The 14,034-nt window shown below is 40.8% G+C and overlaps 1 protein-coding gene across 14 annotated transcripts in view; it reads left to right on the top strand.

The window, feature by feature from the left end:
* Window positions 1-14,034, top strand: part of PTPRT (protein tyrosine phosphatase receptor type T) — a 1,176,585-nt gene that overhangs the window by 929,734 nt on the left and 232,817 nt on the right. The gene's annotated exons all lie outside the window — the stretch shown is intronic.

Here is a 14,034-nt window from a genome sequence, read left to right as displayed (position 1 = left end):
GAAAGCTCTTTATTGTACCAACTTAAATATGTCTTTTATTGTAGCTTCTACCCATTGCCCTTAATCCATACTTTCAGGTCCCAGTAGAACCAATGCAGTCACCTTCTCAGGTGGTATTTTTTTTTCAGTTACATAGGAATTTTTCTACCATCTATTTCCCTTGATAAACACACACCCATCTGCTCTTATGTTCTGTAAGCTAAATATCTTCAGTTCCTCTTCTACCCAAGTGTTTGGCATCTAGGATGCTTTTGTGGACATATTCCAGGTTGCTATATTTTTTACTCAACAAATCTACAACGAACAGTGACATATGTTGGGCCCTATAGTTCATACTAAGATTGCATAGCGTGTGCCCTCCAAGAGCTTCTATCAGCTTCAGGAAATCTGGTGTGCTCCATATTCCATAGTGTGTCTAGAGACATAAGAAGCTCATGGGGGAAGGGGAAGCTGAGACAAAAGCAGGATTTGCTGAGGTTCTTAACAGAAGTACCTGTGTAGGGGCTGGGTGGCCAAGATGGTCCGGTCTGTCGATGGTAGTCATTACCTTATGAGAAACCTGGGTTGAGAAACTAATTAACATTTAAAATAGCCACAAACCCATTTAGATTCCACATTGGTATTTCAGTTCTGCATTCATTACTGGTTCAAGCAGCATTCTGCACGGAGAGTAGAAAACCACAAAAACAAGCTGCCAGACTTCCTTCTACCTGTCCATCTGGTCTTCCCTCTGCATAGAGCTCTCTGATGTGTTGAGGAGGAAAACATAAAGATGGCCAGAAGCAGCTGGGGGCCTGTCTTGTGCTTGGTTCTCTGCATTCCCAGATCAGCCAGTTTCTAGGTTCAGCACAACCTAGAGAAGGTGTAACTTCACTCTTTTGACAACGTATCAAGAGGTGCTACTGGGTTTCTATACTGTGAAGAGGAGCCATGGCTGCATGTAGTTCACCCTCCCTCACACTTCTACCAAGAATGTGAAACCTAGCAACAGACCAAGTCTGTAGAATCCAAGGAACTGGAAACTGGACCCCAGGAGAGAATTTTTCCACTGAGCGTGGTAGGGCCTATAGAAGAACAACAGATGAGGCAGGAGGACTATTGCAGGTCTTGCTCCCCAGATGTCATAAAACAGACCCCCTTCTCAGAGTTCCCATTGTGGCTCAGCGGGTTACGAACCCGAATAATATCCACAAGGATGCAGGTTCAATCCCTGGCCTCACTCAGTGGGTTAACGATCTGACTTTGCCGTAAGCTGTGGTGTAGGTCACAGATGTGGCTCAGATCCTGCATTGCTCTGGCTGCGGCATAGGCTGGCAGCTGCAGCTCTGATTTAACCCCTAGCCTCAGAACCTCTATATGCCACAGGTGTGGCCCTAAAAAAATAGACCTCATTTTCAAAAGATGGAGCATTGTCCTTGGGAAAAACATCACTCCACTCTGAAGCTGCCTCATCTAGGAAGCAGTTTCTGCTACGGCTTCCGAGATAGACAAGGCCATTTAATTACTCATGCCTTCAATCCCACACCAGGTATGCACCCACCTGGAAACTAAGATTTTCAGTAAAGAAACACAAGCAGGATGAAATTAGATAGGAGCTTCTGCCAGGTGTCTGAGGGTATAGTCACAGGAACAGAGAGAAAAAAAATCTGTGGGAGCTGGGCACTTGGAATGTTGTATTTTTCTAGCAAGAGCAAAACTCTCCATCATTTCAAATTACTGTGTAGTATTAAGTTTTGCTGAAACGAGTTGGGTAAAAGGGACGTAGGAGCAAAGAAGTCATTTCAGTCTAACAAATCTGTGCTTAGCCCCCTCAGAGTGCTCCATGTCATAAAAGGCAGCAGACAATGCGGTTAAGCCTGGAGAATTTTTGAGGAGAAAATGTCATAAGCCACAAATTCCTTATCACCCGAGTTGTTGTTTTGTGCAAATGCATCAGAAAGACATTCTCACAATCCAGAGGCCCACATGCCCAGCTTCTAATAAATCATTCAAAGAGCAATTGACCAAGCAATGAATCAAAATAAAGAAATAAAGAAGAGAGAAATAAGAAATAAAGAGACCCACAGTGAGCATGGAAACTAATTAAACGTTACATTAATGCGAAATAATTGCTCTAAATGTGTTACAAAAAGGTTAATATTAGAAATAATTACTTGGAATTTTGATTATTTTAAAACATGAACAATTGTGATCTGGGTCTGTAATTCATGGTTATGTCCACAAAAACAGAAAGAGCTGGAGACTTGGTGATTGTAAATGAAAATCTGCTAATTTTCCCGCTTTTGGCAGGGTGGTATATTTTTGATATTGAGAATTTCTGAAAAGTATCATTTTTTAAACATGAAGGCAGCCTTCCAGTCATCATAGAAAGGCTGGAAAACAACAATCTGCAGAGAAGGGGGGAAGAAACAAAAGAAAAGAACTTAAAGAAAACATGAAAATCAGTAATTAGAAAGCAAGACAAAAGGCAGAAGCACTAGATTTGATTTTTTTTTCAAGTCATGCTTTGTTCCCTTTATAAAAGGGGTAAAATGTCTTGACTGAAGTAAAAACCAGAATTCAGCAAATCTATATCACTGGGAGATTAAAAAAAAAGGTTAGGGCAAAGTTATATTACATTAAAAAAATTAAAGAGAAGCAGAAATGACCATTTTTTGCAGGATGGACGTGGGCAAAGTTGAATGATTTACTGTCAATCAATTTCATTGCTTTCAATCTATCTGCATGTTTCAAGAATAGGGTAAGAGAATTTCAGTGTCCAGATGTGTTTATTCTTTGGATATTAAGGATGGTTTTTCAGCTTAGCAGAGTGGCTAAACATTCAGCCTTTACAATCAGACTGCTTACACACAAAACCCTATTAACTGTGTGACTTTTAACTAAGCTATTAAAAGAGTTAAGTGTGATTGATTAAGTAATCAATTAAGCATCTAGTAAGCACAGACTATACGTCCCCCCTCAAAAAAGGTATTGGGAATAAAGCAGGAATCCCAACAGACCACAAATATCCCTGTCCTTATAGCATTTACATTCTAGTAGGGGAGAGGCCAAAAATAAATAAGTAAATTAATAAGTGAAATAATATGTCAAACAATTAGTCATTAGGTTGAGAAATGTGGAGGTCATTCATTAAGTGTTGATATTATTAGGATGAGGTTAGAGACACTGTGTAAACTCTACAGTGAACTATATAAATGTGGAATATTTTAATCTATCCTGATAAACACTATAGGAATCCAAGTATGATGTCCATCATGAGACATGGTGCTCAGAGTCCTTGCAGGCACTTTCATGAGGCGTGAGTTGTTCACAGGCACTTGCATGGGGAATTTTGATCCGATTAGTAATACCTCAGTCATCCATTTATGCTTTCCTACAGGTCACAAGGGCAGTCCTAGCTGTTGAAGCACTGTTCTTGGGGCTGAGAATCCAGGCCATGTAGTGAACAAGGCCCTACCGTTACCATTTGTTTTGGATCCAACTATCTTCCAGAGCTATAGCATTTTAGAATTGGATGATTTTGACGTGTCATCTAACGTACACCAGAAGCCAACAGAAATCTCTAATAAAGTGTTCTTGGCAAGGCATTGCAGAGCTTCAGCTTGACCACTGCAATTCTTTGGAGGGAAAGAGTCAATTCCTTTGCTGAACAGGTAGAATTATTGGAATTTTGTTCTTTCTAGAAAGCCAAATTCTGTCTCCTTAACTCTCTACTCTTGGACACTTGTATTGATTTGAACAAATCAACTTGGTTTTTTTTTTTTTTTTTTTTTTTTTACCGTATCAGCCTTTTGGAGAAAATATAGCAGTATCAAAGACAATTGCTAGCTATCCAGGCCTTCTCTCATTGACATTTAATATGCAATCACTTTGTTTCTCATGGGACATGATTTCTGTATTCCTTTGTCCTATGAATTCCGCTCTTTCATAGACGGACTTCTTTTTCCCCAATGCCCTCCTTAAAAAGGAGCACACGGCACCTCACATTGTGCTTCAGATATAGTTGGGCCAGGCCATGCCTACTATATTTTAACTACCCTTCCTCTCTTGATCAGTTTCCAAAGCATTATTTCTCATATATTACAAAATGTTTTTCTCCCTTCAGGCCCTTTGTCACACTGCCATGTTACCTGAATCTCTCTTCTTCATTCTTTGAAGAACTAGTACCTTCTCGGTTTTCAGGCTTTATCTTCAATGTCATATCCTCTGGAAATTTTCCAACCGTATTATCTAAGAGTTGTTTATACCAATACGCACATGTTAATCTTACTTACATGGTTTTTTTTCCTTCATAATTCTATGCATACTTTTAATTGCACTTGTGTTGTTTTGTTTTGTTTTGGGGTTCTTTTGGTAGTGCATTATGCCTCTCTCATTAGACTGAGAACCCTAGGAGGTTAAGAACTCTGTTGTTTGCTGCTGTATCCCCCATACTCAGTACAGTACTTAACATACAGTACTCAGTCATCATTTGATGAAGGAATGAAGGAATGAAAGGACAGACTGTTTCTTGTTGTCTGTGAGTCTCCGTTTCCTCAGTCACAAAACTGAAATTGTAATACATAGATCACACAGTCATTTTGAGGATTAAGTGAGAAATGATCGTGAGTACTAAAAAGGCACCAAATACATGTGAGTACCATCTGAATTTCCATTCAGTGTAGCATGAGAGATGTGGCTCTCAGCTGTTTTCCCCAGGGACAGAGGAGCCATAAAGAACCTTCCTTCCATCGTAGCAGTAAGACTTTCCCCAGCTGTCTCATTTCCCAAGCTCCAGGCTCCTGGGCAGCCTTGATTTCCCCCAAACCCTCCAAATGGTACCCAGAGTAGCTGTCTCGGTTATAAACAGCGGGTGGGTACAGTTTTGCATTGTTTCATTCCCACTCTTCCCAGAATGAGGTCTGCTGAATCTACTGTTCTCTGCATCCCCACCACCATTAGCCATGATTGTGAAGTTGAAAGGACCATAATTAACGGTTGGATACAAAACAAGTGTGGTGAATTCATGCAAATATCCATCAGAAGCCACCTTTTGTTGGGCAATGCTGTTGCGCCTGTTCTATTTACGCAGAGAAAAAACTCTTTCCTTGCCATATCCTTTTCATCACATGGGGGCACATTTACCCTGCAGGGTGCCTCTGCCAAATGGTGAGCTAAATAAGAGAACTTGAAAGTAGAAGGATGATCATTCTCTATGTCTTACTTCCTCTTCCAGCTCCTGAACTCACTTGCCTCTTGAGAGCAGTTGGAAGGCAGATGCTATTTTGAATGAGGCTCCGTGTTTGCAGTGTAATCATATTGTAGTAGTTGGGATGACCTATGTAGAGCTGGGTTAGGGAAAATTCCGTGTCTCTGAATGAATGGGAAGAAAACTATATTTAGTTATGTCCAAGCCCTGGTAAAAGAATATTTGCCCCTGGGTGGGATTTCTTTGGCAATGTGGGATGGAAAGAACTGAAAGTCACACGTCAGACAGATTTGGCTTTGAGTTATGGCTCTTTCCAGCTGTGTGAACTTGAGCTGGTTTCTTAATGTCTCAAGATGTATGGTGTGGTGTGATGACAAACTTCCCTCAAATGTGGGGAGAGTAAATGAGACAATGCATATAAGGCACCCATCACAGGTGTTGTAGTGTTTGTTCTCTTCCCCTTTTTGCTGCTTCCTGAAGCTCTACTCTTGAGGGAGGAAGGGTTGAAGCATCTTTACCTAGTATACGCCAATTTGGCCTATAGACACCACATCACTTCATAACTCTGGAGGACCTCAGGAGCCATGTGTATGTGGCAGCTGTTGACTGCCTTAACTCACCTACGACTCAGTTGCTTTATAGCCCCACTCCAAGCTTTGTTTTTCTTAGGTTAATTTTTCATACATGATTCCAAGTCTGGTATCTGTTCCTGTTGAGTCTTTTGATGTAATTGCTTTTGTCTTTTGGGGGCATGATCTTGCCCCTCCCAACCCCGTTTCCTGATTCTCTTTTTACTTTAGTGACGGTTCACATGTCATGTGAGACAAAGCTCAGATGGACCATGGAAGGAGGAGATGTGGGCATCCCAAGCTCAAGTGGGTTAGTTAAGACCCCACAGGAGATCACATGGCTTGGGTCTTAGATATCCCATGAGGGAGTTTATAAGGAAATTCCTACCTTGGGTAGGACAGACTACTATATGCTCTAGTAACAACCATGAAATCTCAGTGTGTTACCAGAAAAAAAGTATTTTTCACTACTTTTACATGTCCAAAGTGGATCAGCATGAGCACTCTGTTTATCCTAGTTACTCAGGGACTCAAGATGCTGGGACGTTCATCTTGACATGTGTTTCTATAGTCACCAAAGCAGAGGAAGAAATAAGGCACTGGTTCTCAAAAGTTTCCACACAAAAAGATACTGTAATTTCACATTCCATTGGCTAAGACTAGTCATGCAGTCATGCTTAACTTCAAAAGGAATGAGGCAGGGCATTCCAGCCATGTGCCTAGAGAAGTGGGATATTAGAGAACATCCCTAATGACAGCCACATGTCCTGATTGTGCCCAAAGCTTTTCCTTTAAATTCTCATCCGACCCAGGCTCACTCTTGAAGCCCCTGTGCAGTTTCTATCATAGATCCTGAGAATTTTCTATTATTGAGCACCTGCTGCATCCCACACACTAAGCAAGATGCCTTCACCCATGCTGCCTCTTGATGGATCTCACTGATAAGGCAACTCCATTGAATCAGTTGCATGGATGTGCTGCTGGAAGCACTGTGGGATCTCATAGTGTCTCAGTTACTTCCTACAGAGGGAAGGATGGTATTAGCAGTTTTCTTTCTTTGTCCACAAAATGCCCACCACTCCCTGTGACACTGTCCCACTTTGAAAGATGGTGGTTCTTCAAAGTCTACCATGCAGGGTGGTTGAGAGGCCTCAGAAAACCTTAGCTCTCTCCCACCCATCAACGGCTGAGCCAAGGTAATGGAAAATTGAGTCAAAGGCCTCTACACATCCTTTTTCTGATTTGTTGCTATAGTCATATGTTAGGGACATATTTCTAGGTTTTATGAGTTCTGTACAAAGGAGAAATGAGAAGTGGATATTTGGCATCCAGAGTTATCATCACTCCTTTCTGTAACCACTTTGGAAAGCTTCTGACTACTGAATGTCCCCTCCCAGTTATTATCTGTCCCCAGAGCCTGGGTTCCATGCTACCGTCTCCCTGCCTGGGCCTCCTTCCCAGTCCTTGGTGGATTCTGTCTCCTGGGGATCACCCAGCCCCTTGGGCTTGTCTACCTCCAAGCTTCCATTCTATGCTTTGAGTCCTATCTCTTGCTCTTGGAAGCTCTGAATTTCTGTTGAAGGCTTGTTAGGTCTCAAACTTCTCTTTCCAGGTGAGGGAGAAATTCCCTGAGTGTCATCTTGTACAAATATCAAGATGAGTTCTCCTGGGTTGCTAATTTATTTTTTGTCTCACTTACAGTTCCTGCAGATTTTATTATTGTGATATGAGACCTGAGGGACCGAGAGCATTTTCCTTTCAATGCAAATATACTTTAAACTCATTTGGAGAAGGAAAGGAAGGTTACCCAAATGTTGATGGCTGATAATCATGTCAGCCTGGGCCTTTGAGACATGAGTGCTCCAGAAAGGCTCATGGAAATGACAGGCTGAGGGTCTACATAGCAGGATTTCTGCCTTCTTCATCAGACCCTCCCAAACTGGAGCTCTCCATGCAGTTCAACCCAACTAGCCTCCAAAGGGTGAAAAAGTGTAAAAAAATCTCTGCTTTGGGAAACTAGATCTGGGATTTGAAGAAGAGGCTCTGATATTTTACAGCTTCATGAACTAAATATTGACCAAATGAACTTTGGTTTCCCCATCTATCAGATGGGGCTGAAATGTGCTCTCCCAAACTCCCTGGAGTCTGTGTGAGGAGTAAGCAATAAGTGTAATAAGTCTTTGCACATCCCTAGGCACCTTTCAAGTGAAGATGTTGCTAATGTGTGTGTGCCAATTCAGCACATATGTGTATATACATCCATACACGTAGATATTTTGGCTTGTGTATGTATGTATGCACATATGAATGTATATGTATACATATTCAGTTAAAATAAAACTTTTAATTAGCTCAAGAATCATTGTGCCAGAGGTGTCATATAGGTGGTTAATGAAATAGAACGTTACCTGTGCCTGTCGAGCATCCTGGAAGCCAAGGCAAAAAGGGGGCATATGGCAGGTTTGCATAGCTTCTCTTATCGGATAGAAAGAAGTATACCTGTTTTTCATCAGAGACACTAGAAAGGGGATTTATCATATACCGTCTTACTAAAGGGGCCTTGAATAGATACCAGTCAATATTAAAATATTTTTGCTGAAATACTGCATCCATCCCTTCTCCAATGTTTGACACAATGCTAAACTGGAATTCAACAGAGCCATTTATACTCAAGGATTCTGTCTATTTCTTTTGCTGTATGACAGCGTTAATGCTATCAATTAATGCCATTAAATAAGATGAATGGATCTTATAAGGTTTCTTTCCCCTTGGCATTTTTTTAGGAATATGCCTAGTATGGAATCTTTCCTCTTGCACAGATTGACACTAACCATGTGTGATCTTAGGCAAGTGATTGATTGATTGTCTTTTTAGGGCTGCACCTGTGGCTTATGGAGGTTCCCAGGCTAGGGTAGAATTGGAGCTGCATCTGCTGGCCTACACCGCAGCCACAACAATGTGGGATCTAAGCCGAATCTGCAACCTACACCACAGCTCATGGCAACACCAGATCCGTATCCCACTGAGAGAGGCCAGGGATCAAACCCGCATCCTCATGGATACTAGCAAGCTTCGTTACTACTGAGCCACAACAGGAACTCCTTAGGAAAGTGATTTAGACTTTCTGAGTCTCATTCTCTTTTGGAAACCTTTGATGCCCATAATGTCAACTCTATTAAAATATTTTTAAATGTTTAATGAAAAGATGCATGAAAAAATGCCTGTCATGGTGGTTGTTGGGACATAAACCCTCAATTAATGTCAACTGTCATTATTAGAATATCATGGTAGAATCTAATACAGGGCACAAATGAACCTTTCCACAGAAAAGAAATGCATGGACTTGGAGAACAGACTTGTGATTGCCAAGGAGGAGGGGGAGGGAGTGGGATGGACTAGGATTCTGGGGTTAGTAGATTCAAATTATTGCATTTGGAGCATATAAGCAATGAGATCCTGCTGTGTAGCATAGGGAATTATATCTGGTCATATATATATATATATATATATATATATATATATATATGACTGGGTCACTGCTGTACAGTAGAAATTGACAAAATACTGTAAATCAACCATAATGGAAAAAATAAAAATCATAGAATTAAAATTAAAAAAAAATCATAGGTGGTAAATATGAGCCAGAATGTAGGGGTCCACTGAGGAAAGAACAAGCAAAATCTATAGGTGCACAAACATCTTTAACTTATCAAATTTGAGTAGACTGGAGATAGGGTAGGGGAAGAGGGAATTCAGGACGGAAAAGCCAAAGCAGTGAAGTCCAAAGTGGGCAAAGATGCCAGCGGACATGCTGAGTGCATCAAAGAGAGAGAGAGAGGGAGTGAGATCTCAGAGGAAGGTCAGGAATGTTGTGCTTGTGGAAAGACAGGTGCAGAAGTGAGACCATTCTTCTGTAGGCCCTTCCTGGAGGCTAAATTTTGGTCAAGTCAAATCCTTTACATCATGGCCCCTATTTTGCAAACTCATAAACTCTATTAAGATACAAAGTTGAAAGGATGTTTAAAAAGATAACCCTACAAGAGACTGATGGAAATAGTATGAAAAAAAATTTAAATAATACCTAACCTGTGAAAACATTCCTAAGTCTTTCCTGTCTCAGAAGTCGGAGTTGCCCAAGATACCGCACATTCTGTATCCAATTGTCACCAAGTCCTACTGGTTCTACACTCTAAAATTCTCTCGAGGTCATAGACTTTTCTCATCTCCAGTGCCACCAGCCTCCTGAATACCATCATCTCTTGCCTCAATAGCCTTCCAACTGGTCTTCCCAAATCCACTCTTATTGCTTCAAGCCCATTCTCCAGCCATAGCAGGTGTGATACATGTACCACCATTTAATAGCTGAGCAAACCAAGACTCAGGCTATGATTTGCTGAAGCACATCTCAGAAGCAAGGGACTGGCCTGGGTTTGAACCTGTGCATGTGAAAAATGTTCTTAGATGGTCCTGTGTCATCAGTGCCATGCTTCATCCCCACAAAGTGGAATCTGGCTAGACTGAGACCAGCAAGAGTCCCTAAAAGATGCTAGCCACCCACCCCCATATACACACACACATACTCACATCCACATTTTTCTCTTTCTCCCACCAAGGTGGCCAGCCTCAATCCCCAGTTCAATCTTCAAACACCTGCTGGCCCTGCCGTTAACATCAACAAATAATGAAGAACTGTAGTAATAGCAATTATCATAATAAATTGGCCTTTGATTACATCTGTCACCTGAGAATTTTAAAGGCTGAACAAACATCAATTAGTAATTACAGTTCAAAGGATCGCTCACGGAGAGTAGGGATCATTAGGGTCAAATAAGAGCTGTGCAGGGAGCCATGAAGAACAGCTCTGGCTGAGGCTGGTTTTGACCTGAGAGTCCCCAGTCCCTGGTGGAAGGTTGGAGCCTCTCTCTAGGAGGCTCAGAGGAACCACAGTTCTGACATCCCAATTTGGGGATCATTTGTACAGCTGCTCCATCAAAGTCCTGGTGCTGAGGAATGGGAAGCATGAAATGTAGTTTTGGAAGGGAGCTTATCGATTTTGCAGTTCCTTTCTTTGAGCAGAATAAGAAACTGGAGCCCAGAGTGGGGAAGTGATTTGCCCGAGGTCAGAGGCATGTCTTTCTTTTTTTGTTTCCCACTGTACAGCATGGGGATCAAGTTATTCTTACATATATACATTTTCCCCCACCCTTTGTTCTGTTGCAATATGAGTATCTAGACATAGTTCTCAATGGAGGCATGTCTTAAACCTCATCTCCCATACCTGGTCTGCATTCGTTTACTTGGCAAAATTGAGCCATTGTTGGCCATGCTCTCCTCTGTAAGGAGATATTGACATGATGATGATGATGTTGCTGATGCTAAAAACCCAACCACCCTTGCTCTGAGTCAGGGAGGGGATACACAGATAAATAAGATGCAGTTCCTACCCTCAGGGAACCCACAGTCCAATGGAAAAGACAATTATGAAAACAATGTGTACTATAAACCATATCAGTAATCACATTGGCACAAGACCCAGGGTATATATAGCTGGAAGCCTGGAGATGGAATGGACAGTGAGGTGCTTAGGAAAAGTCTCAGAGAAAAAGTAACATTTAGCTACATATTGAAAGATAAGTAGGCATTTCCCACACAGAGGATAGGGCAGAGACAGGGTGTGTCCTACACAGAGAGCAACTTGGCAAAGGCCCAGAGATGGAGGGTTCTGTGCTTCATTTGGGGAGAACTGGTGGGGTTGGTTCTGGGATATGGAGAGGAGGCCTGAGAGAGGCAGAGAGCAGATAGTGCAGGACTTCACATTAAAAGCTTAGAATTTATTCTCTTAAAGAAGGTGGAAAAAGATCTTGTCAGTAATCCCGACACCAGTTTATTGCAATAAAAAAGCCATGCATGTATACTTCTTTGAATCTTTCAGGTATTTGTGCACCCCAAATTTTGTACAACCCAGAGAGATGTGCAGAAGCTAGTGCTACCATTGTCTAGATGAGGACAGTATGACTCAGAAATATTAAGGAATTTACCAAAGTCACTGAACCAATGAGAAATGAAATCAGAATTTGAATGTCTAGCTTCATTCATTTTTCATGGCATATGTAAGAAGTGCCAGGCACTATGCCATCAATGAAAAAAAAATGGGCAAGTCTGTTGCTTTCATGGTCTTTCCATCTGGTGGGACGCATGGAAAGTGACAAGTAGTAAATGTACTGATAAACAATTTCATCGTGTGATGGGTGAGAAAAGGAAAGAGTGATATAGGAGTTCCCAATGTGGTGCAGTGGTTAAGGATCTGGCATTGTCGCTGCAGCAGCTCAGGGTCTTAACTATGATTTGGATTTGATCCTTGGTCTGGAAACATACATATGCTGCAAGTGCAGCAATAAAAGGGAAATAAAAGGAACAGAAAAGAGTGATATGGTAGAGGGTAACTAGAGAGTGGGGCCACTGAGTGGAACCATTAGGGAAGGCAACTTTGAGGGAATGACAAATAACAGAACTCAAATGATGAGGGTGTCAAGATCTCAAGGCATTCCAGGCACAGGGGACAGCAAATACAAAGGTCCTGAGGATGAAATAAATTCAGCATCTCCAGGAATTATGAATAAGATAACACCCTGGGAGAAGGAGAGTGGTAAGAAGCTGGTCAGAAGAGATAGCAGCATTGGCTTATGCAGGGAGGTAAGGGTTAAGGGGAAGATTTGGGATTTGATCCTTAATCCACTGGGAAACCCTAGGAGAGTTTTAATCAGGGAGTCCCGTAGGATCTGACATAGGTAATTAAAAGATTATCTGGCTCATGAGGGCAGGCATTACTTATCAGAGTCAAGAAGGGCTGTAGATAATGTGGATAAGAAGCTATAGCAGTCATCCAGGCAAGAGATGTGGCAGGTTAGACCAAGGTGGTGGGAGCTGAGGCCAAACTAACTTGACGTATTCAGAATATGGAAAAATATTTATTGTTCTCTCCTTAAAAAAAAAAAAACCCATTAATGTGGAAAATTTCAAACATGTACAGAAATAAAGAGGTTATATAATAGACTCATTTCTACATGTCCATCACCCAATGTTAACAAGGATCAATTCGTGGCCAATCTTTTTACCTCTCTGCTCTTGCAAATATTTTAACTCCTTATTTTCAAGGTAATTTCAATCTTACATAAAAGTGTCAACAAGAGTATAAAGAGCTTTCACAACTTGTCCACCCCAATTCCCTAACTGCGTACAGTTTATCGTATTTGCTTTACCATTTCATTCTCTATCTCCCCCTCCCCTCTGCTCCATCTATTTGTTGATCAAACTATCAATTGATCTGTCACCTCTTTATACCTAAGGCTTCCATGTGCATTTACAATACAATTACCAGAAAATTAATTTGATGTAATACTGTCAGCCCCAATTTTGCCAGTTGTCTCCATTATGTCCTTTACATTAAAATTCTTTTAAATTTTATCCAGGATCACATGTTGCATTTAGTTGTCACATCTTTAGATCCCTTGTATTGCAATCTTTCATTGGCTTTCATGACCTTGAGTCTTGAAAATTAAAGGCCAGTTGTTTTGTAGATGGTCCTTAACCTTCTACAAAAGGGTTGTCTGATTAGAGCCATGACGAATCTGATGCTTCTTTGGCAGGAGTGCCACTCAAGGGGTGTTGACGTCTCAGTACATCATATCAGGAGGCAGGTGATAGCTGCATAACCCATTACTTGCCTATCAGCTTTAAAATGTGGTCTACCTAGATTTTCTCCACCATAAAGATTCTATTTCTTTTTAATATATATGTATATTGTCGGGATAAACTTCTATGTAAACATCCTGTTCTCCATCAAAATTTTATCCTTTAGTTTTAGCATGTGATTATTCGTGTCTAAATCAATTATCAGTGAGATGTTTACCAAAGGATGATTTTCTAATTCCATCATTCTTTCTACATATATTAGTTGACAACTTTTTGTGAAATGAGCTCTCTTTCTCTCATTGTAAACTAATTTATTCCTACTAGTAAAAACACACTCTTATTTTGTTCAATGTTATAAGCAATTGTCATCATTATTTACTTTAATGCTCAAATTATCCCAGAGCATTAGCTGCTGAGAGCCCCTTTAAACTGGTTCCTATGTCCTTTTTTTCTTTAAAAAACATTTTGCCAACTTTTAATCATGTAAAAACCATACACATATCTTTTGATTATTGCATATATATATATATACACACACACACATATATATATACATTTTTCAAAGTAGAAAGATGGAATATGTTT

Source organism: Sus scrofa, chromosome 17 (genome assembly GCF_054392235.1).
Source record: "Sus scrofa isolate SSC_HxYL_T2T_F1_AM1 chromosome 17, Sscrofa_HxYL_maternal_Yorkshire_Landrace_v2.0, whole genome shotgun sequence".
NCBI lineage: Eukaryota > Metazoa > Chordata > Mammalia > Artiodactyla > Suidae > Sus > Sus scrofa.
The sequence above is the reverse complement of the archived record's forward strand: the minus strand, read 5'-3'. Positions and strand labels throughout refer to the sequence as shown.